The sequence below is a fragment of the Bombus pyrosoma genome, linkage group LG4 (assembly GCF_014825855.1).
Source record: "Bombus pyrosoma isolate SC7728 linkage group LG4, ASM1482585v1, whole genome shotgun sequence".
Lineage (NCBI taxonomy): Eukaryota > Metazoa > Arthropoda > Insecta > Hymenoptera > Apidae > Bombus > Bombus pyrosoma.
The window spans coordinates 2435699-2463571 of NC_057773.1; the positions used below are offsets into that span (position 1 = coordinate 2435699).

The 27873-nt window shown below is 34.5% G+C and overlaps 1 protein-coding gene across 8 annotated transcripts in view; it reads right to left on the bottom strand.

The window, feature by feature from the left end:
- The window catches only part of LOC122567103 (rap guanine nucleotide exchange factor 2-like), a 254187-nt gene that overhangs the window by 128381 nt on the left and 97933 nt on the right, over positions 1-27873 (bottom strand). For 4 of the 8 annotated variants that reach the window (XM_043725312.1, XM_043725310.1, XM_043725317.1 and 1 more), the window contains exon 1: positions 1779-2039. The exons of 2 other annotated variants lie outside the window; for them this stretch is intronic. The gene's annotated coding sequence lies outside the window, so the exon portion shown is untranslated. Of the gene's footprint in view, positions 1-1778; positions 2041-27873 lie in introns of those variants that run through there. 2 more of the 8 variants (XM_043725309.1, XM_043725313.1) reach the window with 1 other exon arrangement.

Here is a 27873-nt window from a genome sequence, read left to right on the forward strand (position 1 = left end):
GGCAAATTTATCTTCGATATTCGCGATAATAAGGGGTTGATTAGATACGCGTATTTAATTAGGTTACTAAATTAACGCAAGAACACGTTGCAAGATAAAATTCAACATTCTCGATACGATCTGCCGTATTTAGAAATACTTCAAAATTCCTTTGGAAAGAACAAAATTATTATTAGTTTGACGCGAATAGCATTTCCTGTAATTGACTATGTAACTTCCTAACTAATTTTCAATGTTTTACGATGAATCATCATTTTTATTCGACGTTAGCTCGTTGCTGGAGATACAACGATCTTATCTCGAGCAATAAAAGAGACTCTACAGTTGATGGACAGATAATAGAGAAAATTTTAACCTCATTATCGAATAAGTTTCTTTCTTAACCTACCTCGATTCTATCTTTGCTTCTTTTTAAAACAAGAATATTATTGGACATACGGCTTTTTAAAGCAAAGAAAGATAGATTTATAAATAGTATAAAGAAGCATTAGAATTATCAGTGATCGATTTATTACGCTCCGTTTTCGTCTATTTAATTTTCGACCTGATATAACAATAACACTTTCATAAAGTAGCAGAGGCCACATAAAGCGAAACAGTTCAATAAAAAAGATCAACGTAAGAACTTTTCAGTTTCCTAACATATGTGTACCTATTAACCAGAACCATCTAAACGATTATGCAATATTGAAGCAACCAAAAAGATGCTTATAACACACGTGACAAAAATATTCATTTCAAGTAAACAATATCACATTAACCCTTATGCGATTAATCACTGTTCATCGTTCAAGCATCCCGCTATAAACAGACACCGACCTCGTTTCTCGATCACTTTCAAGTGTTACACGTACAGCGGCTTGGCAAGGCATTTGAACACTTACCATGGAAAATTTATATAGTTATATCGTATGTGTTATAAAAAAAATATATTTACATTTCACTATCTGAATATATATTTCATGTTCGTTTCATGTATTCGGAAGATACAAGTAAGAAATTAAATATTCTGAATAGCCCATAAAAGCTGCTATTTGAAGAAATTCGTTACCGGAAAAAATGGAAAATTTGTCAAGGTATTCTCATGAACTTACATCTAGTAATTTATTTTACAGACTTATATTACTTAGTCTTTTCAGTTAAATCTTTCTTAACTTTTGCTACGAATTTTGCGAACAGGCTGCGAATATTTATGTAAATTCATATTTTGCGAGTGTAACATTAAAAAAGTTGAAACTAAGCAGAGAACCGTTTTACCTACTAAACATTACAACAAATATTATACTTTGCATATTTTACTTATTTTTGCATACATATTATATGTATTCCACACATCTTCAAATTTTCCATTAACGTATAAAAATCTGGTCTATTCGTACCAATGTACACAGTGCTACTGAAATTTCAACATTTTCTTCCTACATACCACACACGACACATATACAAACATTTTCTACGATAAGTGCGTGACTACTTTCCTAAGACGCTGTATCTCGAATCTTATATCTTTACTACGGTGTGAATTGGCGCGATGTCGCGCAGCGTCCTCTGTAAATGGCGCATAATTAGTCGGATTCAAAGTTGGAGCGCGTTTCGGTGCGCAGAAACGAGGCTCACGTAAGGGTTAATCATCGTAAAATCACGAGGTTCGTCTCTCACGCGTCTCTTCCCTCTCTCTGGCATCGCCGGAGGTAAATATAATCTGAAACACGTCGATCGATCAGCCTAGTTCACGGATCGTGGATGCACACGAGGCCTTGTCCGACCGGCCAAATAACCTGTCCGTTGCAGCTGCTCGGGGTAATCCACAGATGATTGCACTTCTCCACGGGGAAAACAAATACACCGAGGGACCACGTTATCGAGTCAACAAACCGCGACTACCGACGAACAGGTCGCGCGCAAATCACCCAGATATTCATCGGATATACACGTGTGGCCGTTCGTAGATCGTACCAATGCATGACACGAACAGCGAAGACACACATCGATCGTGTATCGTCAACAAACCGACTACTAATTTTCATCCCCGAAGCACGCGTCACGGCGTCCGAAACTATACTGCCACTCCCGCGCTGCCGCTCACCGCGCCACAGTCGCGATACCTGCGCACTCTGCCGGCGTTTCTCGGTACTAACGTTCGAAATTCTTATTAGGCTCCAATTTTAAAATTGTGTTGACAGTAATTAGTTCATTTTTGGTGTGTAAGATATGTGCAAGGTGCTTTTTGATGTTTTGAATTAATTTGATGTTTTGATGATGATTGAGAATAACAAGAATTGTAACAAGTTTTAATGTGGGAAGATCGAGTGGTAGTGTATATGTATTATGAATACTTATGTAAGGAAATTATGGGGTTTATAATTGGAGAGTGAATTAATACGAGATTGTTGCATCGATTTGAGATAATGGATAGTGAGAATAACGCGTTCCGATGTAGTTAGTTAATTATTATAACTTGTTACAACTTAATCTAATACTTGATTCTTGATACCTTCACCTGTTAGTTTTCTTTCAAAATTCACACTGCCAAACGTTCATCAAGCTGCATATATTTTAACTTTTTTTATACGTATAACTTGATCCCAATCCCAAATTGATATTTTTATTGATCTCATCGTAGTTCATCAATTGCAAGTTACTACAATTTTATAAAATTCGGTATTATAAAAAACGTTTTTAAACTTGATCCTTTTAATTTTTCTCCGAAGTATTAACACCCCTATCTTTCATCAACCTTCACATATATCTAACTGTTTTCCACGCATACATTGAAATGAATCATTCGAGAAAACTAACGGCAAGACAGTTCAGCGACGTTAACGCGTTGCGCGAAGGACATCCGTTCGGAAACAGATGAAATATTAATTTCGAAGGGCAAGGCCGCCTGGCCTCCCCTGTTCCGGTAAAATTTAATAACTCACGTACATAGAAGTGAAGTTTGAGTAGTGCTCGACTCGTGGCGGTTGTTCGACGCACTGCTTCCAGAGAAAAAGGGTAAAAAATATGTGGAAAAAATAAAACGAAACAAAAAAACAAGGCAAAAGCGAAGGAGAGAGAAGAGAAGGGCCAAAGGGTGAGATTCTGCTGTCACTGCAGAAGGTCGGGCGCATGCTCCATCGTCGTCGTACGGAAACGAGTAAATTTTCTACTGCAAATAAAACTTCCAGCAAAAGGGTCCATCGTCGATTAAAGCGGCGGAGGGGAAAAATGAGATACGTAAAAGCTTTCCACGACGCTGTTTGCTTTTCCCGTTTCATCCCTTCCTCGTGAGCATGCGAACAAAAAGTAAAAAAGCAGAAAGATATATACGTGTTTCGACCAGCTCCTGTCCTCGTCGATTCACCGTCGCCGATCTTAGTCGCGCCAAGAAGCAATTAAAAAAGTGATTAAACGCGGGTGTGCTGCGTCTTCCGCTATCAAAAGTTACGTTCAAGGTTGTTCTGCTTTCGATTTATCAAAGGAGATACATCCTAGACCGTACAAGCTATTGTCTGATCTCAGTTTTCATATTTATGAACACTATCTTAAGTACCATCCTAGATAATTGAGATGTGATAGTCTTGTATGTACTGATTACATGCAACCTGTTATTTAACTTAGAAATGGAATTGTACAAGAAACAGGGTCGAACAACATGCTATCGTACATTTATGAGCGCTATCACGGAAACTGATGGAGTGTTTTCAGAAAATTTGATTTTCATTTAATTCGTTTATCTTTTCCTATTCGATAAACTTCAATTCTTTCCTGTTTTGTTAGTAAATTTTATTTTTGAACTATCTCTGAGTTCTTTTTTGATTATTTTATTTTCTTGTATAATACAATTATAATTAGTGCTATTATGATCACGTGAAAAAGAATTAAGAGAAAATAACGAAAACTCTTAAACAAGTAAATATTAAAAAGCTAAATGTTCATCCGTAAAATCATCCAAAGCTAGATAATCATTCCTTTAAAAAACAAATAGCTAAAATAAATCATTGACTATAAGTACATTAAATTTTCTTAATTCCTCTGCAATTCGATAGAAATTATTTGCCTCGCAAGATTACGTTCTACTTCCGCATCCTGTTAAAAAAAAAGAGAGGAAAAAAGCATTCTTTAATACGAAGAAACTAGCGGGAAGTGAATGGACGTTCCTATTTCCAACGGCTCAATTATTTCAGACACAAGTCTTACGGTCGCCTCAAGGCCGAGATACGAACGAAATGAAATTCTTCCAGGCCACATTTCATTAAAAGACATTAAGAATGTCCTGTTCGGTGCAAATGAAATCGCAATTATGCATGCACCGTAACTTACAAACGCGAGCGAATAGATTCGAGCGGTTGTCCGCGCTTTTCGTTTTAAATTACTAGTATTTCGTCTAAACAGCAAGCATCCCTACCTGCTTTACATCGCAATAACTAACAGAGCAGCTTGTTGAACGAAACGTTTATATTGCAATTTATCTGCGCTCGTGAAGAGATAAAAGAAAATTTAGCGTTGTTTACTTTTAATTCAACTCTTCAGAAGATTATACTGTATACAGCTCCGTTCATGACTATTAGGATATCGAGAGAAAACCACAGTAAATTTGATTAATTATTAGGAAATTATTAAATTTCATTTGGAAGATTAGACTCTAAAGAAAGACTCTAGAAAAAGACCGTGAAGAAACTGGCTGAATGATTAGAAGTATTGCACTTCATACACGTAATTCTTAATTATTATTTCTAAACATCACTTTATTTATTATGAGCTGTATGAGACTACTAATTAATCCCAGTAGTTATGAGACTTAGTACAGTTTATATTTTTTATCATTGTACAGAATGATGTTGTTATTCGATTATAATTTCCTTATATGAAATTTACTTAAAAACAAACATAAAAATAAAGAACCGATTGAATCAACAAACAAATGTATCATTAAATCATTGAACAATAAACTAAGTACTTAATGGCAACTAATTAATTAATTAAAGAACATTAGAGTAAAGGCAAACTTAGAACGAGAGTAAAAAGGACAACACAACGAGCTGGAGGATATGTTTGAAAAGTCAACAAAGAAGACATTTAAAAAGCAGGCGTAGTTTTATAAAAGTCAAAGGTAATTCTTCAACGAGAATAAGGCAAAGATACAACCGCAAATTAAATCCTCTCCTCCTAAATAAAAATAGAACTACCAAGCTACGAGTAGGAATCTTATTCAGAAACTTTATATATCTCTTGTATTATTAACTGATAGTTCTAAGTGTGTATAGTAGTTGATAAATTACGAATCGGAGGAAACACAAAGGTTTTCGTCAGAAACAACGTATCCTCCGGTTTATCTTGATACGTTTTGCATCGATAAACGACTGACTATACGGCCTCTATTTTAGAATGCAAATATATACTTGTTGAAACTAGTAGACCTCTATCATGGATAGAAGATTCATTACTCCTCAACTAGTTCTGATAATTCGTGTCAATCCACATAATGCTCCTCATATCCCGTGCGGGTACGCGTTCCCTTTCTATTTTCAGCTCGCGTGCTTCAATTTCGTGCTCGTTTAATGCGCTACTTTTGCCGCAGTTTCCATTTGATATTCCCCAAATTCTGATACCAATATTGTCATTGATTGAACTGCTATTTCTCCTGTTATAATGTCGGATTGCATTTCAAGTTACTTTTCAAGTCACTTTTATAATTCAACTATTTGACCAAAAATTGAACCTTTTCCCAGGAATCTCCACGATTATTGTAGTCGTGAGATAATACGGATTATTTCAATGCGTGTTTATATTTTTACTTTATTATTCAATTAAACTATTATTTGAACTCGAACGTATTTTTAATATTAATTGATCACACTTATATTCATCTTATATAATATATTTTTCTTCTTTATTTCAATATTCATCTTTCGTAATATATTTTAACGTTTGAAATTTTGGTAGGTAGATGATACAGGTTGCTAGAAGGTTTCTAGTATTAACAGAAAATGTATATTCTTAAGTTGACACTTTTGATTTTAACTTTATCTCGTAATAATCCTAGGAATTGAAATAAATTATTCCAGCGCTTGCAATTTTTTCTACCGTAATTCACATGGAATTTATATCCTTTCTTACTAAAAATTTCATTTTATCTACATTTTCTACCTTCATTTTACATTTCACTTATATTTTTCTGTCACTTAGGTAGCATCATTTGCCATTTCAATTCCTCCAGTAACACTTTCATCGCGTGTGAAGATCTATGAATTTCGTTGCTAAAAGCAGTATTTAGATTAAAGAGAATCGCTTGGAAAAGTAGCATGAAACGCATCTTCCCGATGCGCTTTATCCAAATAGATAGCGTAGATATGCACAAGACCGCACATTGCGCTGGTGTTAGAATATCGCACAGGGCAAATATTATCGCAATCACGCTTCTGATTACGAGTTTGTTCGTGTCGGGGCAATCAAGGCATGAGGACTCGTACACGGTCCCTCTCTCGTGAAATTAGCGTTAGGTAATATGCATATCTTCCTTTTTTCAACTCTTTTCAGCGTCTGAGAAAGCCAAAGGATTCCAATGACTCTCAATGAGTCGTCGACAGATAAGACGCGTGAGAACAAAGAAATTAATTAGATTTTCCGTGAAGGAACACTTTTAACGAATCTATTAGAAGTTTAGCGTATCTCTGTCTGCTATCGCGGAAACTATTAATATTTATTAAATTCGTATATATTTACTGCATACAGAGTGTTAAAAAATCTAGAAGATGTTTATCACGCCTTTGTAATTCTAGAAATTAAAACAGCGAAAAGAATTCGCGTGTAAAATAGAGTTTTGTAGAGTATTTTTCAAGTTATAAGCAATTTTATTTTATACCACAGATACGATTTCTTCAACACTTTCTGTATGTAAACATACATAAATATTAGGACACTTCGTAGAAAGCGAGGTAAGATTATTAAAATATTATTAAAACCTTTCGAAATTATTATCTCATTTGAAATCCTATATTTATTACAAATCTAAATAGAAATTCTAGAATCTTTCACAAATAAAGAATTTATACATTCAATGTTACAGTAAAGATCTTACTTCTATTTATAACAAGATTACGTTTCATCTTTCGTTTATATTTGCTTTCAATCTTAGTATTCGTCGCAATTGTCACTATACCACCAACGTAAAATTAAATTGCTTGTAACTTGAAAAATAAACTTCAAATAAATTTCTATATAGGAGCTGTCTTCGTTATCTTGATACCTAGGATCACATTATATAAATATTAGCCATTTTTTTAACACTCTATAGAAGAAACATCGGAGATGATTGCAAATCCATTTGAGATCATAACAGATCCTTAAACGATAATCTTATTATTATGAGATAACTATCACGTGACGTGAGAACAGTCTCGCCTGCTAAATTGTAAATTAAACTTCTATTAATCGTATGATTCACTCTTTGTTCCTGAAGACCTTTAACTTGAATTTCGCGACTGGTTTTATCATACTTTCTCGCATTTTCACGCGGATAAAATCCTTGCCTTAATTAGATCGTGAAATGAATAAAAATTACAATGGGCAGAATGGGGACGCAAGGCGTTGAACCACGTTCAGCGAAGATTTCTGATGCTTTTGGGAATATTATCTAACAAAATGGCTGTTATTATTTCCTCGAACGGATAGATTTATTTTTCCTCACAAAAATTATTAATTATTGTAATTTTCATTATTCGTTATTATATATATTATGTCTCACATTTATTAAAATACCGCTTTCCACATTTACGGATAAACGCAAAAAAGATACATCTGATTTATTTCGATTTTCATATATCACCGTATACACGAAGATATCATTTAATTAATAGAATCAAAAATCATTACTCTCCGTTTAAAAAACAAACTAAAACCATTTCATTTGCTGCAATTGCATTTGTTCACAAAGTAGTCATCTTTATGCAGACTTATTCAAAGCATGAAGTAAATCGTTGATGAAATAATTCTGCGACATAGTATCTAAAATGTAAATTAACGTGTACGGTAACTACTAAAAGCTTGTTGTACAAAACAGCACACGATGAGCCTTTTCTGTACCTTCGACAACCTATTCCTTAGAAAACGTCCCCTGCTATGTGCTCCAGTCAGCAGTTCCCTCATTAATGAAAGCTTAATTAGCGTGATTCGCCTTTTTATCCGAACGATAGTCGCTTCCGGTTCCGCTTCCTTGGTCTTCCGCATCGAGTAAACGAGCGAAGTCGAATTGCTTGGCTATCGTTGCTCAAGAGTATTAGAGCGACCGTAATCACCGTAGAAACGATCGAGTCGATACGAGGATCTCTGACGTTATTACCATTAAATGGATTATCAAATGTAAATTAAAACGAATAAACTATCCCACGTAATGTACGTACGATATTAAAAGTTTTCGTTTCGAGGAAATAGCAATCCTAAATTTCCTTCGAGTTTGAGAAATTATTGCTGTTCGAGTTTAGTAGGTTATGCTTCGCTGCTTCCTGTTAGTACTAATTGAGTCATTTTTCGAACCTCTGTACATATATTCTAATAGTTTATTCTCATCGTACTTTGAATGTGTTTCATGAAAGGTGTTGGAAGTAAATTAGTTTAAAAACCGAAAGGAATCGTAAAATCGTGTGGCTTTTTTAAATAACTTCTTTGGTTTTCTGTCACTGATATATATCATAACTTTATATAAATCTGTAATATTGTTTTATTATTGTTGTTAAGTATTTTAAATCATAATGGAGATTTGTTTCAACTATACATAAATAAATATACATAAATATTTTCCAAGCAACATATGTACTTCCGCGTGCATAATTCTTTCATTCTCACGGTTATCTACATGTTTTCTTGAACACTTATTTTCTGTTAGATTGCTTTTTTCCAGAACTTGAATTCATCGACTTATTTGCTCTACTTGAAGTAGATTATTAACGTAGACTTAAAATCTCTTTATCATATTTACGATATGATTATGCTACATAAAAGTGCCATTTTTATCATAGATACCATTTAACATTTTGATTAATCATTCCACCATAATTGAATCCTTTAATATATCTTAACACCTTAATGCGCCATTTACAAATCTGAATGGTAATTAAATGAAAAAAAGGAAGAGACGAAAGCTAGCGCGCGATCTTTTTCATCGAAATGAATGCAGGAATCGCAAAATCTGGTTCCACCTCTGGAAGAAGCTTAAAAGGAATTTTTTTTTCCTTCAGGCGTTCGCTCTTTTTGCTGAAGAAAGCCGGTTCTCTTGAATCTACTGATAACAAAAGTTCCATTAGCAGATCCATCTTTACTTTGGCAAAACATCCTCCGCAATCCTTCTGCTCTTATAGCTGAACAGGAAAAAGAAAGAAAAAAATGTCGCTTATTCTGAATCGCGTGAAAAAAAAGTTACGCTTGAACGTTTGGGACATTATTAAAAGCGAAAGCTTTCTTACATCAAAAAGTTTTCAAACTAGGTCTCTGCCATTCCTAAACAACACCAAAAACGATTATATCAATTTGATTAAGCCAAAGAGAGAAAATAATCCATTGTGATATAATACTAAAATATTTTTTCTACGATAAAAGAGAAGCAACCAAAATGTCTAACATGCGATTTTTCATAAAAATTGTGTAGATTTCCAACATTATATTTTTGTGAATTTAAATGATTCTATTTTGTAAAACATATATATGTTTTTCTTCTTATTATACATATAAATGTAGCTTTCATATTTCTTTCATTCCGATGCCATTGATACAATGATAGAAATTCGACTTCTTTCATGTTTTACTTTAGCGCCGATAATTTAAACAAGTATTTCTTTATACTTGATTTACATATACGTAACGATGAAAAAATCTATCAATTCGTCCCTGTATCAATTTATCCCAGCTTCCTGCATTTAATACAAGCTAATAATTCTTACTAATAATTCTATCCTTGACGCGTCATTAAAAACTAATTCAATGAAAACCACTTCGATATTTCCGTTTCCACATCCTCCGTGCTTTCAATATCATTTCTGTAAAACGGAAATTCTGTATTCATAAAAATATTTTTTCATTCTCCTATCGTTGCCTGGGTAATATTCATAAAATACCTATCGCGCCCAACACCTATAAAACTTCCTCCCTGTATCCATCATCTATAAAAATAAAATTTTCACACTTTTCACCTTTGATATTCGCGAATGATTTTTTTTTTTTTTCGTGGTTACTCGCGTGAAACGTGCGGACGCATCTACTCACACGGTCAATTAAAGCTGAAGAAATGCCTTAAGAAATTGCACAGTTCTAAGGACATCTGATTAAACGTTCGACGAGACGAAATATCTTCTTTGAAGGATCTCACGATTTTCCACTTAGCCTCCACGTCGTTAAAGAAGGAACGAGCGATTAGCTCGTTAATAGATGTAGGAGAATCAAAGGCGTTATGGAAACTCTTTTCACGCCATGCTGACAGTCCCGTAATTTATACAGTGTATCTGGTTATACGGGCAGACGAGACGACTTGGACAAGTGAGGAAAGAAGATACGGGGCTAGACGGTTCGATAAGACGACCTGAAATCATGCAGGTACCTACAGTGTCACTCAGACGAGCTGTTCTTCGGTCTATGAAGCAATCCTTCGCCGTGTGCAAAGTTTTTTGTGCAGAGTTTATTCAACGCACAGAATTATGGTGCGTTGTGTATACACAGTTTGGATTAAGTACTAGGCTTTGGTAGAGATATGAAAGTTGAAGAATTTTTATGAACGATAAGATTACGAGCAGGTGTGTTTGTTTAGTTGGATATTTATAATATTTATAATTTTTGACTCTACGAAGTTATCTATAAGATATAAAACTTAATACATTGAACACGATATTTATGTAGATTCATAATTCTATGATTTTAAGTATTCCTAATATTCTCGACATTTTCTCAGTGATATCAAATTAATAAAACAATAAAAAAATCAATCTAATAGAAACATAATCAGTTAAATTTACGAAATCTTCTATTAGAAGTTAAAACTTCTATATATTCACGCGTAAGATTGTTCATCTCGTTCACAAATAATAAAACAGCTTTTACAACACTTTGTAAAATACTTAATACAAAGAACTGAGAGGAATAAAATACGAAACAAAATATCAATTATACAACATTAGAGTGAATAAAACTGACACCAAATTTTATGAGTCGCATTAAAATTGGAACGACAATGGCGAAGAAGTTTGAAGGAGAAAAAATGTAACTATTCTGCGTGTAAAAAAATAAGAACTTCTACGACAAAATTCGTCGCAATTTCTAACTAGTTTCGCATTGCTTCTGTTCGTCCGTTCGCTCGATTCTATCTTGCGTTTCTGTTAGCGTATTTCCTATTGCATGATTCATTCTTCCAATTTTCCTGTTTCTCGTTATAAAAGCAACAGTATATTCTAGGTGTAGTTCCAAGTAAAATTATTACAAGCCGTGGCCGAGAATGCAAAATAACGAAACCTAGAAAGCAATTGCAATTGCAGCGGCGAATGAAATTAATGCAATTTGCTCCAGTGAAACTCTCTTGCTACTTGTGCTTAGCCGTAGCCTATCATGAAACATAACAAAGTGAATTTTACGATCGCTTTCAATTTATGTTTACGGGTTACGAGCAGAGCACTTTTTTACATAATTATATATATTTTACTTTTATTATACAAATTTTCCTACATCTTTATTATCAAATTGTGTCAAAATAGATTGCAAACGAAAGTAACAGCTCCGTATTATATAAACATTCATGTCGTAAATGTTTTATTAAAATTTTATGACGGAAATACAGACTGGTTTATGGAAGAATTTTTTCTATAGAAAAGATACTATTGAAGATTTTTTTACTTGACTTTTCTTTCCAAATTTTTTCAATTCTTGAACCCTTTTAACTCAACAGGAACTAATTCATGTCATTTGTGCGATAAAAAATTCCAAATACATTCACCGAAATAAAAGAAAATCGATAAGAAGTACATAACACGATAAAAACCAATTTTTCATTAACCACAGACAATTTTGTACTTCGAAATGGAATTATCGTCGCGGTATCAAATAAAAAATTGATGCATTGTTTTCTGCGTTTCTCCGCATTTCTCTTACGATATTTTGACAAGATATTTATGAAACTACATGTTTTACTTTATCCTGTATCTCCTACTAAAAATAAAAATGAAAAAAAAACATGACAAACCTAAAAACTTTGTTAAAAGGACCTGAAAAGATATTCGAGCAAAAATTCATCAAAATATTACCAAATAAATTCGCGTGTACTTATTTGCGAACTCGATCAATCAACAACAGCATAATTTTTTCTTTTCTTAGTAATTCCGTAACATCAATTTCATTATCTCGGATGGATTCACGGTAAAAGGAAGCAATCAATTAATAAAAATTAAGAGAGTGCCGATTGATTTATACGATAGAGCAACGAGCACCGGCAACGGCACCACTTAAATTACAAGGAAATATTTTTCCTAGACGATCGAATTACCCGCGATCAAAGGGCTTCTTGGAGAAATTGAGATCGCGAGTAGCACCACCATAAATTGCAGAACCGATCGCTGCGTTTACTTAATCGTAAATGGTATTACTTCTCGGTAACTTGGGTCTAGGAGACGCCGTTTTGGAAAGGCGTTAAAAATTTCTCGACCGTATCTTTTCCTAACAATGATTGAGAATTTTCTTTCGTTTTCACGATCAACCGTTTTCCTGAATAAATCCAACGCACCGTCATATTTCCTCTTCTTTTCATGCTCTCCATCTCTGTATTTTCCTCTCTTTTCTTTTCTCTACCTTATGTACCTAGTATTTTACATCGTTTTAGTCTTCTGTTCGGAAATGTACACGATGTTCCAGAATTACGAGTAATATTTAGTTTAAATACATATTAACAAAGGATGAAGAATGAATGTAGATTAACTTCTTAATTTGGCGAAGATAAAGTATTATGATAATTTATTGTTATATTGGACAACGTTTAACGTTGGACAACGTTTTGTTAACGAGTAATTTCACATCAAGGATAATAAAAAGATACGGCGAAAAAGAATTAATATAAATAGAGCGATTAAAAACATCTGTCTACCTAAAAAATTCTACGTATTTAAACAAAGTATCATTCATATTACGATTCAATCGTAAAATCATTAATTTCTTCCGTGTACCAGAACGCAACTTTTTAACATCGACTTGAAAGATCTGTTTATCCAAAGAGTCACTTTAAATAAGAAAGGTCTTCTTCGCATCAATCGAATAGTGAGACGTTATACAGAAGGTACACAATCGTGTTTTGCATATTTTAATGCAATTTTAAAACACAAAGTTTTGTTAGTCTACAAAATTTCAGTCTTTTTTGTTGTTCAGCCTTATAATTATAATATAACTTGGAATTTTTTAATTTTCTATCGACGTACATTATAGAAAATGGTACTAAAGAAATAATAAAAAATTTATGTATTCTTATCGTTCATAGTAGTCAATACATATACTTTATTCTTTATTTTATCTTTCCTTTCAGACAAGAACATTACTATTAACATTAACCCAATTACATATTCCTTTGTTATTATGTAGATCTTCACCTTGTCTTTCCAGTAACTTTCGAATCTTCTTGTTTCGAGGCGCAACTAAAGCAGTTGGATGGTACAGTCACAGAGAAAATTGTCCCCAATTTATATCTGTCTCGTAGAACACCATCTTTGTTGCACGCTGTATACTCATATCATGTGTGTGCTACATAAGCACGTAATACATATGGGCAAACGCATAGGCTACGGGGAGGATATTGTATTCCTACACGTTCGAAAATTTGATATTCGTACGCTATCTTACCTTTCGCATATCTTTTTTCATTGTTAATTAGCGGTGCCCTATTTATATAAAATTGGCCTTAAAATTCATTTAAGAACAGAAAATTACATTATTTTATTAGGTTTTCCAAAAAGTTTCTTTCGTTTCATAAGGTGATAATAGATGAACAATAGTTTCTGTTTTATATTATTTTATTGAATTAGACATGACCCAGTTCGTTCTATTTCTATTATTACGTTCATGCATAATTCAATAAACTATTATAAAACAAAAAACACTGTGCGTCTATTATTTCCTTATAAAAGGAAAAAACTTTTTGAACAACCTAATATTTTGTTTTACCTCAAATTCAGATATTATTCAAGTATATTGAGTTTAATCGAGGAAAAATTACATTCAACCATTGTGCGTTTATCTTATCGAAGGTGACAGAGGGTAACGAATCGTGTCGAAGCTTCGTTTCATATTTGATTACGTTTATCTTCGATGATCGATCGTTGAGTTAGCGTTATTGAAAAATGGTGGAACAGTGCTCGCTTTCTTGTATAGTATGAACATAATAAAACGACGATATAATTCGTAAAAGTTTCAGAAGAAGTCGACGAATATTTTTTCGAGATATACCCAAGATAATTATCGAAATAAAGCAATGAAGTATACTACGTACTTAATACTTAAATGATATTTAACACTGTGAAATTATAGATAAAAAAAATTGTTTTAATATTTCTCTATTAAATAAATTATCGATCAAATACCTCTATATTTAATAAGAGATTATTTCATAAGAAAATAGAAGATTGTTAACATAAATTTCAAAGAGTTCTACCATTAGAATTCTGAAACTTTCATATGAAATTTAAATTAAAATTTAATCGATTTCACTTCGAAGATCAGATCCTACACGATCTTCCTCAACAATTTTTAGTATATCCTTCATGTAACGCTATTTAATAAATACTCATTAAAGTAAAATTTCAATATCTTATTTTATCAAATTTCAAAATAAAGATTAAGAAAAGGGATTAATTAAGCGTGTATTTTGGCTTTCACGTATTGACATAAATTCAATTGATTGACTTTGTCCAATTAACTAAATTAATTAACAATCGACATCAAACGGTGTTGAAGGAAAACAAGTCTGTTATATTTTCAAAGTATCGAATCGACCGCTTAGCGAAACGTGAACGTTCCACCATTTTCTCCAGTATATGTATAGCGTGCTGGATGCGCGTCCCTGTCAATCAGCCTCTTTTAAATCATGAACGTTAATTGTCTTAGGCTTTGTTAGACGGGACGTCAAAGTGGTAATTACCAATCGACCTTGCATCGACTTTCTGCAAATCGACGCAACAGGGAATTAAGGTGTTACGCGATTAATTGGATTCCGGACTGGCCTCGGCGACACTACCTTAAATTGGAATCTTATTCCGTGAACAAGCATTGCCGGATTCCAATAAAACTCGTAGAAAATAATTATTTCAAGAATGAAGAACGTATATTTGGAACGTTTTGAGACAATTTGGCGACTAATGTTATAATGTCAAATTATTAATTAATCAGATCAATGACAAAATTGTTTCAATACGATCGTATACAATGATCGTGAGTATATTCAATTATATATCATACAATATACATATACAAATAGACTTACAATGAAATAAATTTCCATCCATAAAGATGAATTATTTTTCGAAAATAAATAGAATCGTTTTCTTTATTATCTTTCATCTATTCACGACAAAATTATTCCTAAAAAATGAACGAGTTTAAATAGCAAGTGTAATTTTGTAATGTTAAATAATAAATACCTGATTTAATATTTGCCACGTAAAATTATCTTGTACCAGTCTCCATCCGTAGACGAATTGCTTTCGAAATAATCTAATAGTCTACTAAACATACGCTTTGACTATCCGCAAAATATTTTATTTTCCAAAAACAAATCCCACGCGTGGGTTCCTTTACTAGAAAATCGAATCGCCTCTCAGACAACCATAAACAACAATTTTAACACAACCACGGTCGAAAGCTTACCAAACGTTCGGAGCGCGGAACAAATTCCCGTCGAGCGTCCAAAGCTCAAAGCGAACGATTTAATTGGTGCCCGGCCCGTTTCAAGGGAAAACAAGTAATCGCATTAGCAAAACGTTTCTCAGTTCGTTAAGCTAATGACGTGTGTCTGTGTGCTGGCAGATGACGCGCGAGATTATGAAAGGCGGATTGTCTCGTGGATTATGACATCGAGAGCCGCAACTAGAAAGAAAACCGCCGAGTGAACGTGTGCAACCTGACCAAGTGCACCGGTGCATTGTAACTAGACCAGTGTATAAATTATCGAGGTTTCTTAACCGTGCTCCGAATGCATCCTCTTATCACGAGCCGAACACGATCTCTTCTACGACACGCAACAACGCCAACCGTGAGAGAATCGCGCGAAGAAAAATTCTAACTTGCGTTTGCGTTTGAATATTAAATGGTGAAAGAGCTTCGACATGGTTTGACTGGAATAAGCTGTTGGAGGAAACTAAATTTTCTTGCATGGAAGATGCTATGTGAATACCTATATGTAATTCTTTGAGCATTATATAAGAAACGTTATATTGTTTGAATATCGTGCAAAAGCGTATGAGATGGTCTGAATAAACCTTGGGAAAAATGCTAATTTTGAGTGTGAGAGCATACTGTGTAAAAGCTGTGTAAAAAAAATGCCATATAAGAAATAGACGTTTATCGTTGCGTATGTATTTATCCGAAAGAACTAGATAATTAACGTGTTGAAAAATGGGTGCATTTTATCTAAGAATATACTTTTGCATAACGGTATTTATCTCAAATGCTCTGGCTGATTTATTCGTGACATCATGAGTGACTTTTGAAACATTAATATATTTTTTTACTTTTCATATGACATTTCATTATATCGTTAATTTGCAAATGATCTATAAAAATCTAATGCGTATCTTCTTCAAGGAGAAATGAAATTCCAGAAAACATGTTTACCAAAAATCTTATTTCAACAATCGCTCTACCGTATATTCATATACAACATACTAAACAAATAGTAACAATTTAAAGTCTCGTCTGAAATTTAGACAATCAAAATTTCAAAAATACTTGTCAGAAAATTCGTTTTTAATAGCAATACAAACCATTCGAACCATTAAGATCTAAAAAAATCACCCCATCTTGACAATCCATTGCATTCGCGTCGCGTCGCGTCGTCACGGCTTAACACCCAGTTTCCCGCGACTTTTCCCTTCGAAGTAAGTCCATCGATCACAATAACGGGTCAGAGTCTGCGTTCCTGTCGCGTACAATACACGTACACTTACACAAGCACTTTGCGCCTGTGTAAGCGTCGTGCAGATCGTTGGAAATTCACCTTGCCTTGTTCGTGTGGCCGATCGTGTTCGTGGCCGTTTCACGACCATGTGTCGCGGACCAGCTGAATGGCTGAGGTGCCAGATATCGACCTGGCTGCTGTCTAGACTAGACCTTAGCCAGGACCAGGACACACGGCAGTCGTGCCGTGTTACCAGCGACAGTACCGTTACGAAAGTCACGTTTTTTTGTCCCCGATACGCAGACACACGTCGACGATCGAGAAACATACTGCCAGAGATCGTTTTTGCGAAAGTCGATCGTGTACGGCTGCGATCGTCTAGCCGAGCGGCGCATGACGAATCGTACCACACGGAAAGTCATGTAAAATCCAGACGAACGATGACCATCGTGGCGAATTTATACTATATACAAAGAGTATTTGCGTGTCATTGTATTTATTACATTGTATTAATTACACACAGTGGCTCACAAAAGTATTCGAGCACTCCTAAGAACTTTTCACGTACGAAAACGTGTTGAAATTTCATTGACACTGTTACAAGATATTTATTGGAAACACACGATTGGCAAACATTACCAAAGTATTAAAACAATTAATTATTCGCAATAATTAAAAGGCACAAATATATCTTTAGCTATCTTTAGCACCAACTGTATGTTTCAGACTATTATTCGTGTTGTGCACTAATCCTCTCATTAAGCGTATCTTTGCGATAAATGTCTTCTATATTCACTTTCGGGCTGCTTTCAAATTTGACTATTATTTTACTAAATTTCAAAGAGTTTCGTATAATGCGCATAATATATTCATAAGGAAATTCTATGGTATTATGGTTGGATAAAATAATGCATAATTTCTTGATTGCGTACATCTCGCAATAAAACGTCATTTTCTTTCATAAAATAAAACTGGATGGATCATCTGGCAGATGTACGTGAAATATTTTCGTAGATAAAAGTTGTCTAGTTTTATATAGAAGATAAATACGAATTTCACTCTTACTGTACTACTACCCCTGTATTGCGTTTATTTTTAAAAGTGGTTTGATAATCGTGAACTTTCTTTCGACTGTTTCTACGAAATGGAAATTCCGGTAGACGATCATCGAAGCAGTCAGCACGGAAGGAGTGATGGAAAGACAAGGAAGGTAATAGAATACGAGACGAATAATACTAATGGATAGCGTGAAAGGGGTATGCAAATTGTTCGAGGGACGAGTTATCGTGTCTCGATGTTTGGAATCGAAAATAGGAGATTAAGGGAGGATAATATGCGATATGCTCGTGTAGAAATGTTAGAGAAGGTGGCTCGTGAAATTAATAATTTCAACGTAAATAGAAACTGTTTGATTTTGTAAGATTTTTGATAAAATAAAAATAAAAGATTTTTTTGGAACGTCCCTTCAACTTCTCATAATCCACATCTTTCTATTTTTTATTTAAGTTATCGCAAGACTTAATTAATTAATTTGTTATTACTGTATTTCTTTGTCGTTATTTTCATGTAATTTAATACCTTCTAAATCATTACTTTTCAAAAACGTACATATTTGATTAGTTTTGCCGCGAAATTTAAATTACTCTAAGAAAATATAAAATTATCAGTCCTTGTCGAAAAAATGTACTCACCGCTTTCTGAATATCAACTTGAAAATATTCGTATACATCCAAATATTCCAACAAATTCAACAGTCCATATACTTCACTTACCTGAAACAGAGAATTGAACAAAAACGTTAAAAAATAATCAAACACTAAATAACTGAGCGTAAGATATCGAAATAAAGCAGCATCGAATTACGCAGGCAGCACATCAAATAATTAAACTCGAGGAGTTTATCGTGTTTAAGCGAAACATTGGCGTTTCGTTGGAATGTCGGCAGCATAAATCAGAAAATATAGAACGATCGGTGAACGGAAGAAAATTTTATTCAATTATAAATGCATTATAGCTCGAGCCACGATATACACGTTGCCTGGGAACTTTCCGCGTAATTTGCTTCCCACTTTCGATATAACGAACCTGTCGATAGCAGAGCCACGAAATAACCGCGACGCAGAACTAAATGAAAAAGAAAATGCCAACGGATTTATTCAATAGATCACAGGAGCAAATCTGAAGAACTTTCGTAGTCTATGAAAGTATTTAAATATTTACCATAGAGAAACTTTCACGCGTTATATAAAACATAGAAATTTTATTGACACTATAATGATTCTCGACTATCACGATTACGTTGTTAATATTTGGAAATAATTTGGAAATTTTTGTACGAGTTGCAAGATGTTTATTGCAAACTGTGTTTGGTAAAAAATTGGCACACAGTACGAACAAGTACTTTAAACATATAAATGTTAAGAATAATCCCACTGAGTATCGAGATTTATTAATATGATGGACTGTTGACTAGATACTTTAGAAATTTCTGTAAGATACAGTCCAGTATTGTACATCATTTAATCTCTGTATATTATTATCAAATTTGTATAAAAATTTAACGATATAATCGTGACAGTCGTGTCTCAAAACAGCGTTTCTGAAATTTTTTAATGTTTTGCATAACACGCTTTCCATAAGTCCATGAGTGTTACTTTCGTGAAAAAATGGAACAACCAGAAAAATTTGAATAGAAACGATCGTCGAGGTTGATTTAGGGGACAATTTGATATATAATCTGATTTATTCTGATTTTACGAACGTGTCAATAACAGGGAAGCAAAATAACACCGGAAATTCCATATGTGAGAGAAGAACGAAACACAGATCACGAGATATTCGTATTATGTATGATGGGAAGCCTAAATATTCTTGGAAAGAAAAGTAAAAAATATCTAAGGGTAATAAAATAAGTATTACGTTAGGGTGGCATTTGTATTTTGTGCGTGTACGATTATGATAGATGAAAAGTCTGAAATATGGGTGAGACGTGTGAGTGATATAAAGTTCGTGGATATATTGGAAATAAAATATCAAAACTAAACTCTACGAGGTGGTATTCGTGTTTCGAGAGCGTGAATTAATTAAAAAAAATGTTAAATTGGACACGTGTAAAAATAATACGATATAAATAGGTAAACTATGAATAAATATGAAATAGAAAATAAATAAATATAAAATAGAAGAATTTATTTGAGAATTAATTTCGAAAGATTAATTAATTTTCAGTTATGATTATTAAGCAATAACTACTTTTTAGTTTTGAATAGTTTCATCTATCCTTACTTTTTCATTAATTTACAATTTTCTCCCGGTGCTTCGTTTCCTATCAATCAGCTTTCATTAATTATTTCCGATATCCCACGTTCGTAGGATGAAACCATCTTCGTTAATTAGTTCGCGTATATCTTCCGCAGCTTAAGAGTTTGCATATAGAATTTTGCCCACGCATCAATAGGTCGTACAATTAACGTTTCTAGCATCTGGATTTCAAAAGCGTATTAAGGAAATGGCAAATTCTATACGTTCGAATGAACGTAAAGGGTCACACGTTATAATAAGCCACATTTATCTTCGCCTCTGTGTTCACAGTAGAAACGTAAAAGTGTTATATGTTCCGCTTTTACAACATGAGAAATTCACGAATAAGTAATGCCAGATTTTGTGCAACTCTATACATTTATAAATAAATCTGATATTCGTATCCGTCAGTCTTCGTATATATTTATATCAGAATATCTCAGCCAATTATCTCAGAGCGAATTCCGCAGAACATTAAAAGAAACAACAAACTTTTCCAAAGTATCTTTCTTTTTTATATGATAATTTAAGTTTTATATTGCAGGATCTTTATATACTAATTTATTTAAAATGGATTAAACAGATATGGGTTAAACAGGAAACAATGGTTATTTAACGTGAACTAAATACAATAACAGATTATAATTAAGACAACTAAATAGTTGATTTGCAACTCTCGTCACTCACGCGGACCACACTCTCTCGACAACGCTATTCACACTCTCTGACTTCTCAACTAACACTGACTGTTAATTCGTCTTTCTCCCTTAGCATCCCTTGTCTTTTCTCTCAGCTCCACCACGCACGTGTTCCGCAACCGCTCGTGACCAGGGTCACGCAGGCCTTTTCCGCGTAACTATTCCATTGAAAGATCCACGATACTTTGATGGACCTATCGGCACTTAGGCTTTCTCGCGACATTGTTTATGGTTCACCCGATATCTCTTAGATCTTTCGTCCACGATACTACAATATTAAAGTTACGTTTGGATGAAAAAAGCAATGTTTGGGAAAAGGTAGTTTCTGATCGTATTATAAAATTCTTTTAACAAAAATTATTCATAGTCTTCCATGTACAAAACTATATCGAGAAACTTAATTTTGTTTACCTGTTAGAACAATATTGAATTTTGTCGATACTATTCCACGTGTATGCCAAGGGCCATCTATTCCAAGATCTCAGATTCAGATAAAAAATTGTAATCGGTTATACATCACTTTCTTTAAAGGCAGCCAAATTCTGGTTAAAGGGTTAACTAAACAGAATTAATTGAACGATCGACTCTATTTACATAATCATTTCTTCCATTATCACAATCAATGTTCCTTAAAAAAAATACGCGAAAGAAATATGAAAGAGAAATGATGAAAAGATCACAATCCATAGCACCAATCGAATTTTTCTATTAGAACATTCAAGTTGCAAGTACGCGCATCAGAAATTACGAAAAACTTCGATTCGATTGAAGTCACCTCGAACAATAATGTCGTAGAAGAAAGAAAGAAAGAAAGAAAGAAAGGGGGGGAACACTGGAGAAAGGTCACAATTGACGAGTCACTTAAAACAACTGAACTAGCTTGAAAATTCTTCGGGGCACACGAGCGAGGAGCAAGAAGAAGCTGAATCAATAAATCACCGATACGACCGATCCCAGCGAACAAATTCATCGTTCAAACAACCCCAGGTCTCTCGAGCAGCGTCCAATCCCTTGCACAGCCGACGTTCTGCGTGACTTTACACGAGAACACCTCGAGCCCTTCGCCGAGAACAATCCTGGCAGAAGCTGAAAGAAGCCTGGATCGATAAGCCAGCGATATGAACAATCTCTAGGAGCAAATTTTCCTTTCAGATACACCGGCGTCGCGTCGAGGCAAAAGCGGTCTCTCTCTCTCTCTCTCTCTCTCTCCCTCTCTTGTATTCTGTGTGGTGCGGCTTTTACATTGGCCGAGCCACCCCTCACGACGATCATAGAAAGAAAGACAGAGAAAAAGAGGAAGAGAGAATCATGGGAAAAGGTGAAAAGGAATCCAATCGATAGGCGACGCGTACGAAAAAGACGCTTTCATCGAAGGAAGTTAATAAGCCACCGTTCTCTGCCACTTTGACCTTCCCCAGAGATGAGAAAAATGTCCAACGACCAGCAAATTTCCACGGGAAGATTTTCCATGACAGGAAGAACGGATATAACGACGTATTACTACCCACGCAACCCCTCGATATATATACAACGACTTGTAAATATATTTCAGCATGAACACTTACCATAGAAAGTTTCGTAGACATACGCATTATGCGTGTTATATATTAAACAGTTTAAAGTTTAATTAATAATACAACGAAATGCGACAGTGTCGTGCTTGTAACGTGAACATTTAAGAATCAAAAGGGTGTAAGTCTCTTCACTGTTATTTTTTATAAAATAATGTTCCACAATCATCGTTATAAGAAATTCGAATTTTTTTAAGTCATGAATATCGTGGCAAGAAAGAATTCCACTGTTGCAAGAATACGATTAATGTAATTATATTGGCCTTCGAAACCAAATTCTGAAAATGTATATACATGTTACCAGATATTTACTGCAAATATATATTCAGTAAGAAGTGTAAAATTACAACGTGAATAATCGTCTTAAGCACAATATGCAATAAACATAATATAAGCGTTAAAGATGGTACCAATGAATTGACTATTTAAATACTGTGTACGTCGAATCTCATCTCTGCAGAATATATATTAGGTTATCCGAAAAGTGTCTCTCTCTCTCTTGCAAACGTGTCTTTTACAACAGTGCACCTTCATACAAACGTGAAACCAAATCTGCGAAATGTCTGCGGTGTTTATCTCAACAGAACAAAATCCACCGTAAATCGTACGTAATTCGATAAAATAATATAAAACAAAAAACGTTGTGCGTCTATTATTTTCTCATAAAACGAAAGAAACTTTTCAGAAAACCTCATATTTTCACTGGATACCTTGCAATATCTCTGCACACTTTCAAATTTGTTTCAAATTTTCCCAATATAATTCCGTAATATAAGAGATGATCCTTTACTTCTAAAGCGCTATTCTCGGACATACAGACGAGAATTACTGGAGCACAGAACCGCGCAACCATCATCGTAATAATAACAATCACTAAAAGTTTCCAAAAACTACACAATATTCGTGGATTCGTGAAAAAGTTACCGTAGGTTTTCGAGTACTTTCGTGGGCCAGTGTTTAGGGTCCCCATGGGGATACGTAAAAAAAAAGGGGAATGAGAAGAACGATCCCTGCGGATGCAGATGGCTAGCACGTGCCCTGCCTCTGATATTAGGACTTTCCAGTCGGTTCTCCGCATTCGGTAGTCTTTTCGTTCGCCGAAAAAAAGACGACGAGCGTCGATGAGAAAAGCGGATCGCTTTCTTTTTTTTTATCCTAGCACCTTAACTGCTCGCCGGTTCCTCGGATAATAGGATCGAAAGATAAGTGTACTCAACGTCAGTGCGCCGATCTCTGGAAGAATTATGAAAAGAAAGAACGAGATGGAGTCACGAGACCGTAATCGTGATGAGATGACGAAAGGACGCATGCGATGCGGGTTTTCCTACGGATTGAGGTTTAGGGATGATTTAGCGGTCTAAGTGCTTTCCTCCACGATATTTTTCCTTTTTTTCTTCTTTTGATTGGATGATAGTATTTGGCCCTTAAATGCACGATCTTGTTGGATGTGACAAAACTCTTTGAAATATTGATAATTTATATCTTACGAAAGTACAGAGAAATAATTTTGTTGTATCTTTTATTTGGATTTTAGAAAAAGAATCTATCTTTATGTAAATTAGAATAGTTCGAAATTATATATTTTGAATAGTAAATTTTTATCTTCATTTTAATGAGATACGTTCTTTTGAGATGATCGATTTAACGTATCGAAATTGGAATTTTTTAAAAGCAGAATTTAACGAATTTAGTGCGTCAAAGTATTATAACTGGATTGCGTCCGCTGCATGATTTATCGCATTTTAAAGTCTCCGCTTCGAAAATTCATATTATGGGATATTACAAAAAGGAATATTAATACATAATTACATTTTACAGATTCGCAAAAAAAGGATAATAAAACGTATTGTGCATTCGTGTAATTCGGCGTAAAAATGGAATACACGTTTCAAACGATGGTATTGATTCGAGCTCGAACTAATGTATACCATAATCTCGCATAAAATCGTTACTACGAAAAGAGAAGAAACTATCTGGAAAGTAATTAAAAGAGAAAGTAATAAGCACAATAAGCAACACGGTAATAAAATTGAAAACCGGAGAAACGCAAAGCGATGGAACTCCATGAAAGTCTCGTGTAATCATTAACTTTCTTCGATTTTAATCTCAAGCTCGTTGCTTAAAGTTAAGAAACTCGTTTCAAAAAATTTCGTTATTTGCGTTTGAAAAACTTTAAATTGCGCATCGTCAAGTTTCTTAGAGTTGTGCTAGCTTTTATCATGTTTCAGATCTTTATTAATGAATCGAACTTTCGACTAGTTCAATGGATTATTGTTCACCAACAAACATATAATTAATATAAAATTTCCATTTTTCAAATTACGTAGAAGACACGCGCTCTCAGCTTTTTAATATGATTAATTACTTTTCAGTCTCCTATATGCCATATGCTTGGACATCGCCACAGTATGGGAAAAGTGAGGAAACCTTTGTCCACGATTAGTATCACTTTATATCATAACAAATGAAGCGTGGTGAGTAGGAAACATCTGCGAAACTGGAAAATTCATATAGTCGCTTTATAACTGATCTCTATACAAAAATACTTTATTTTTTCCAAAAGAAAGAGATCTTCGTCCATTATACGTAAATACGTTGTACTATATGTAAATAGGAAGATCTTTATTCTGTTATATTATATTACTCTTACTAACAATTCTTAGTTTCAATGCTTAATATGTTAATTATAAAAACAATGATTCAAATATAAGTTACAAATAAAAGAAAAACAGATAATAATTATACTAAGAGACCCATAGAAATCAAAAAAGACCTGGTTAAAATTAAATTGTATCAGTGAAAGATCACATTCACATTGAATATCCTTACGACATTTAGCAAGCAACCCTTTCACGCATCGACTCGATAAACGAAAAGATATTTCGAACAGGATTCGCAAGAAATTGCAGCAGTGACAAACAAAATGAAAGAAAAGAGAGAGAAAAATACTCTCGAGGTCAATAAATCGCGAAATTTGTGAGCAACGTGGCTTTCTCGACACTCTCGTCTCACGCATTGAATTTCGAAATTGACTTCGAGGGGGTCTCGAGTAGCCCGTAGAACACACGGCGACTACACGCGGTCCAAGAATGTTTTTTTTTTCTTTCTTTTTCTTTTTTTCATTTATTGAGGGAACCCGAAGGCAAAAGCGACGCCGTGAAAAGCGGCTTTGTGAGATCGTCTCGACGAGAGAGGGTCCCGAGTTTTCTAAAGGCACTTGACGAGCACTCGATGCAGCCACAGCCACGCCAAGGAGCAACTCGTTCGAAGATAAGCAGCCTGCACACCTTTTACTATAGTTTTTTCTCCTTTTTTAACGTATTTCTTTGATGAGAAATTTTCTTAGGTGAATATGATACAAGTAATATAGATAGAACAAGAAAAATACGACTACAGAGATATTTAGGAAAAGGGATGTTTATGACGATCAATTTAGGGGATGTTTCGGATATGTGAATTCGTGCTGCGACGCCTATGAACAACTTTGTAAATTATACAACCAGTTAGATGCAGTTTCCTACTTTATCATGATGAGGTAAACGTTTTGCATCGATCGCGGGTTATGTCTCTATTTTCCTTACCGACGGAATATTGGATTTTCCACTACTCGGATAGTAAATGAAATATAAGCTACTGTTGAACAATCGAAGATATAAAAGTATTAAAACTGTATGGTGTTAGGAGTATGAATGCTTTAGAGTAAAATTGCGGATGAAATTATTGTATCATGCAATTTTATTTTGTGTTTTTCATTGAACTATAGTAATTTTACATATTTTAACAGTTTACACATTTTACAGTTTGTATGTTAAAGGACAACTTACTTTACGATCCTTATAAAAAGATTAACGTCTCGCACAAATGTGTTACCCAACGTATCTTCTAGATCTCTGTATCAGTTTCTACTTCTAGGAACGAGCTAATAAATCTTGCTCTACATACTGTTATATCGCGTTTAACGTAAACAGTAGTAAGGAGTAGCTGTAGCAAATCTTACTATATACTACAATTTTCTGCCATACAGTCTGCCTCTACCATAACCCAAAATCAGAATTACTTCGAGAGCGATTTAAAACGCAATCCAATTCAAAATCATTTTGCTTTATAATCAAAATACTGCAAATCCGGAATGACCAAGAATCAATTACAATCAACATCGATTCAAAGACATATAATTTGAAATCTGTTTTACGATTATAAAAATTTGTATCGAAGATATCGAAGACTTCAATGTCCTAGTAGAATTCTCAAGAATAACGTTTCAAGGCTGGCGAGACTGGAAATGCAACGACGTAAGGATATTCCAGTGTCTCTGGTTGTACGATGAAGGATCGCCAACGGCGAGAGGATCGTGTTTTGCAGGCAAACTCGGTTTGTAATCTAACTCGACGAGGTTTCCTCGTTCGAGAAGTATATCGGGCGCGGAATGTTAGCCTTGGACACCCAACGGTGAAACTGAAACTGGAACTGGAACTTGAACTGGTACTAGTCGCCGCGGAGTTGTAGGGTTCAGGTTCCTTTCTTTCCGATTTTACTTTACCCTCGTCCCGGAAATGACGATCGAAATCGATTCGTGAAACCACTTTACCCTCGACCAGTCGCGAGTCCACGGAAACATGATCGAATGACTCACCATGAAGCGTGGCACGCTTCGACACCAAGTCTCGCACCCTCGTGGTTTACGAACACCGCTCCTGATTGGCTAACACATTGACTGCCACGCGAATTTCATATATTCTGCTCTGAGACCCACGATAGATTGAAATATACTACACCGTAACACTGAATCACGTAAACTGTCATTTTTGTTGTATAACAAATAATACGTATGTTCGCCTAGTAATCTCTTATCTTATCCTAATCTTCCCTACATAGTTCAATATACACCGGAACAGATGTTACGACTAATGCATTTGTAAACACGATCAAATTTCTTCCAGAATACCAAGTTGAAACTCGGCCAGAAGTTTCTAACCAACCATTATAGGAATCTTCTTCCAACAAATAATCAAGAAAGAAATAGTCGAACGACGTGGATGGTATCGGGACAGGAATAATCAAGAAGAAATAATCAAGCAAGATAAATGGTATCGAGATAGAAAGGCGTCGAAGATTCCGGGGATGTCAATGTTAACAGGAGTTGAAACCGCAGGCGTCGTGGTCCGGTTCGAGCGATGCTGTTTGCGGTAAATGCCGT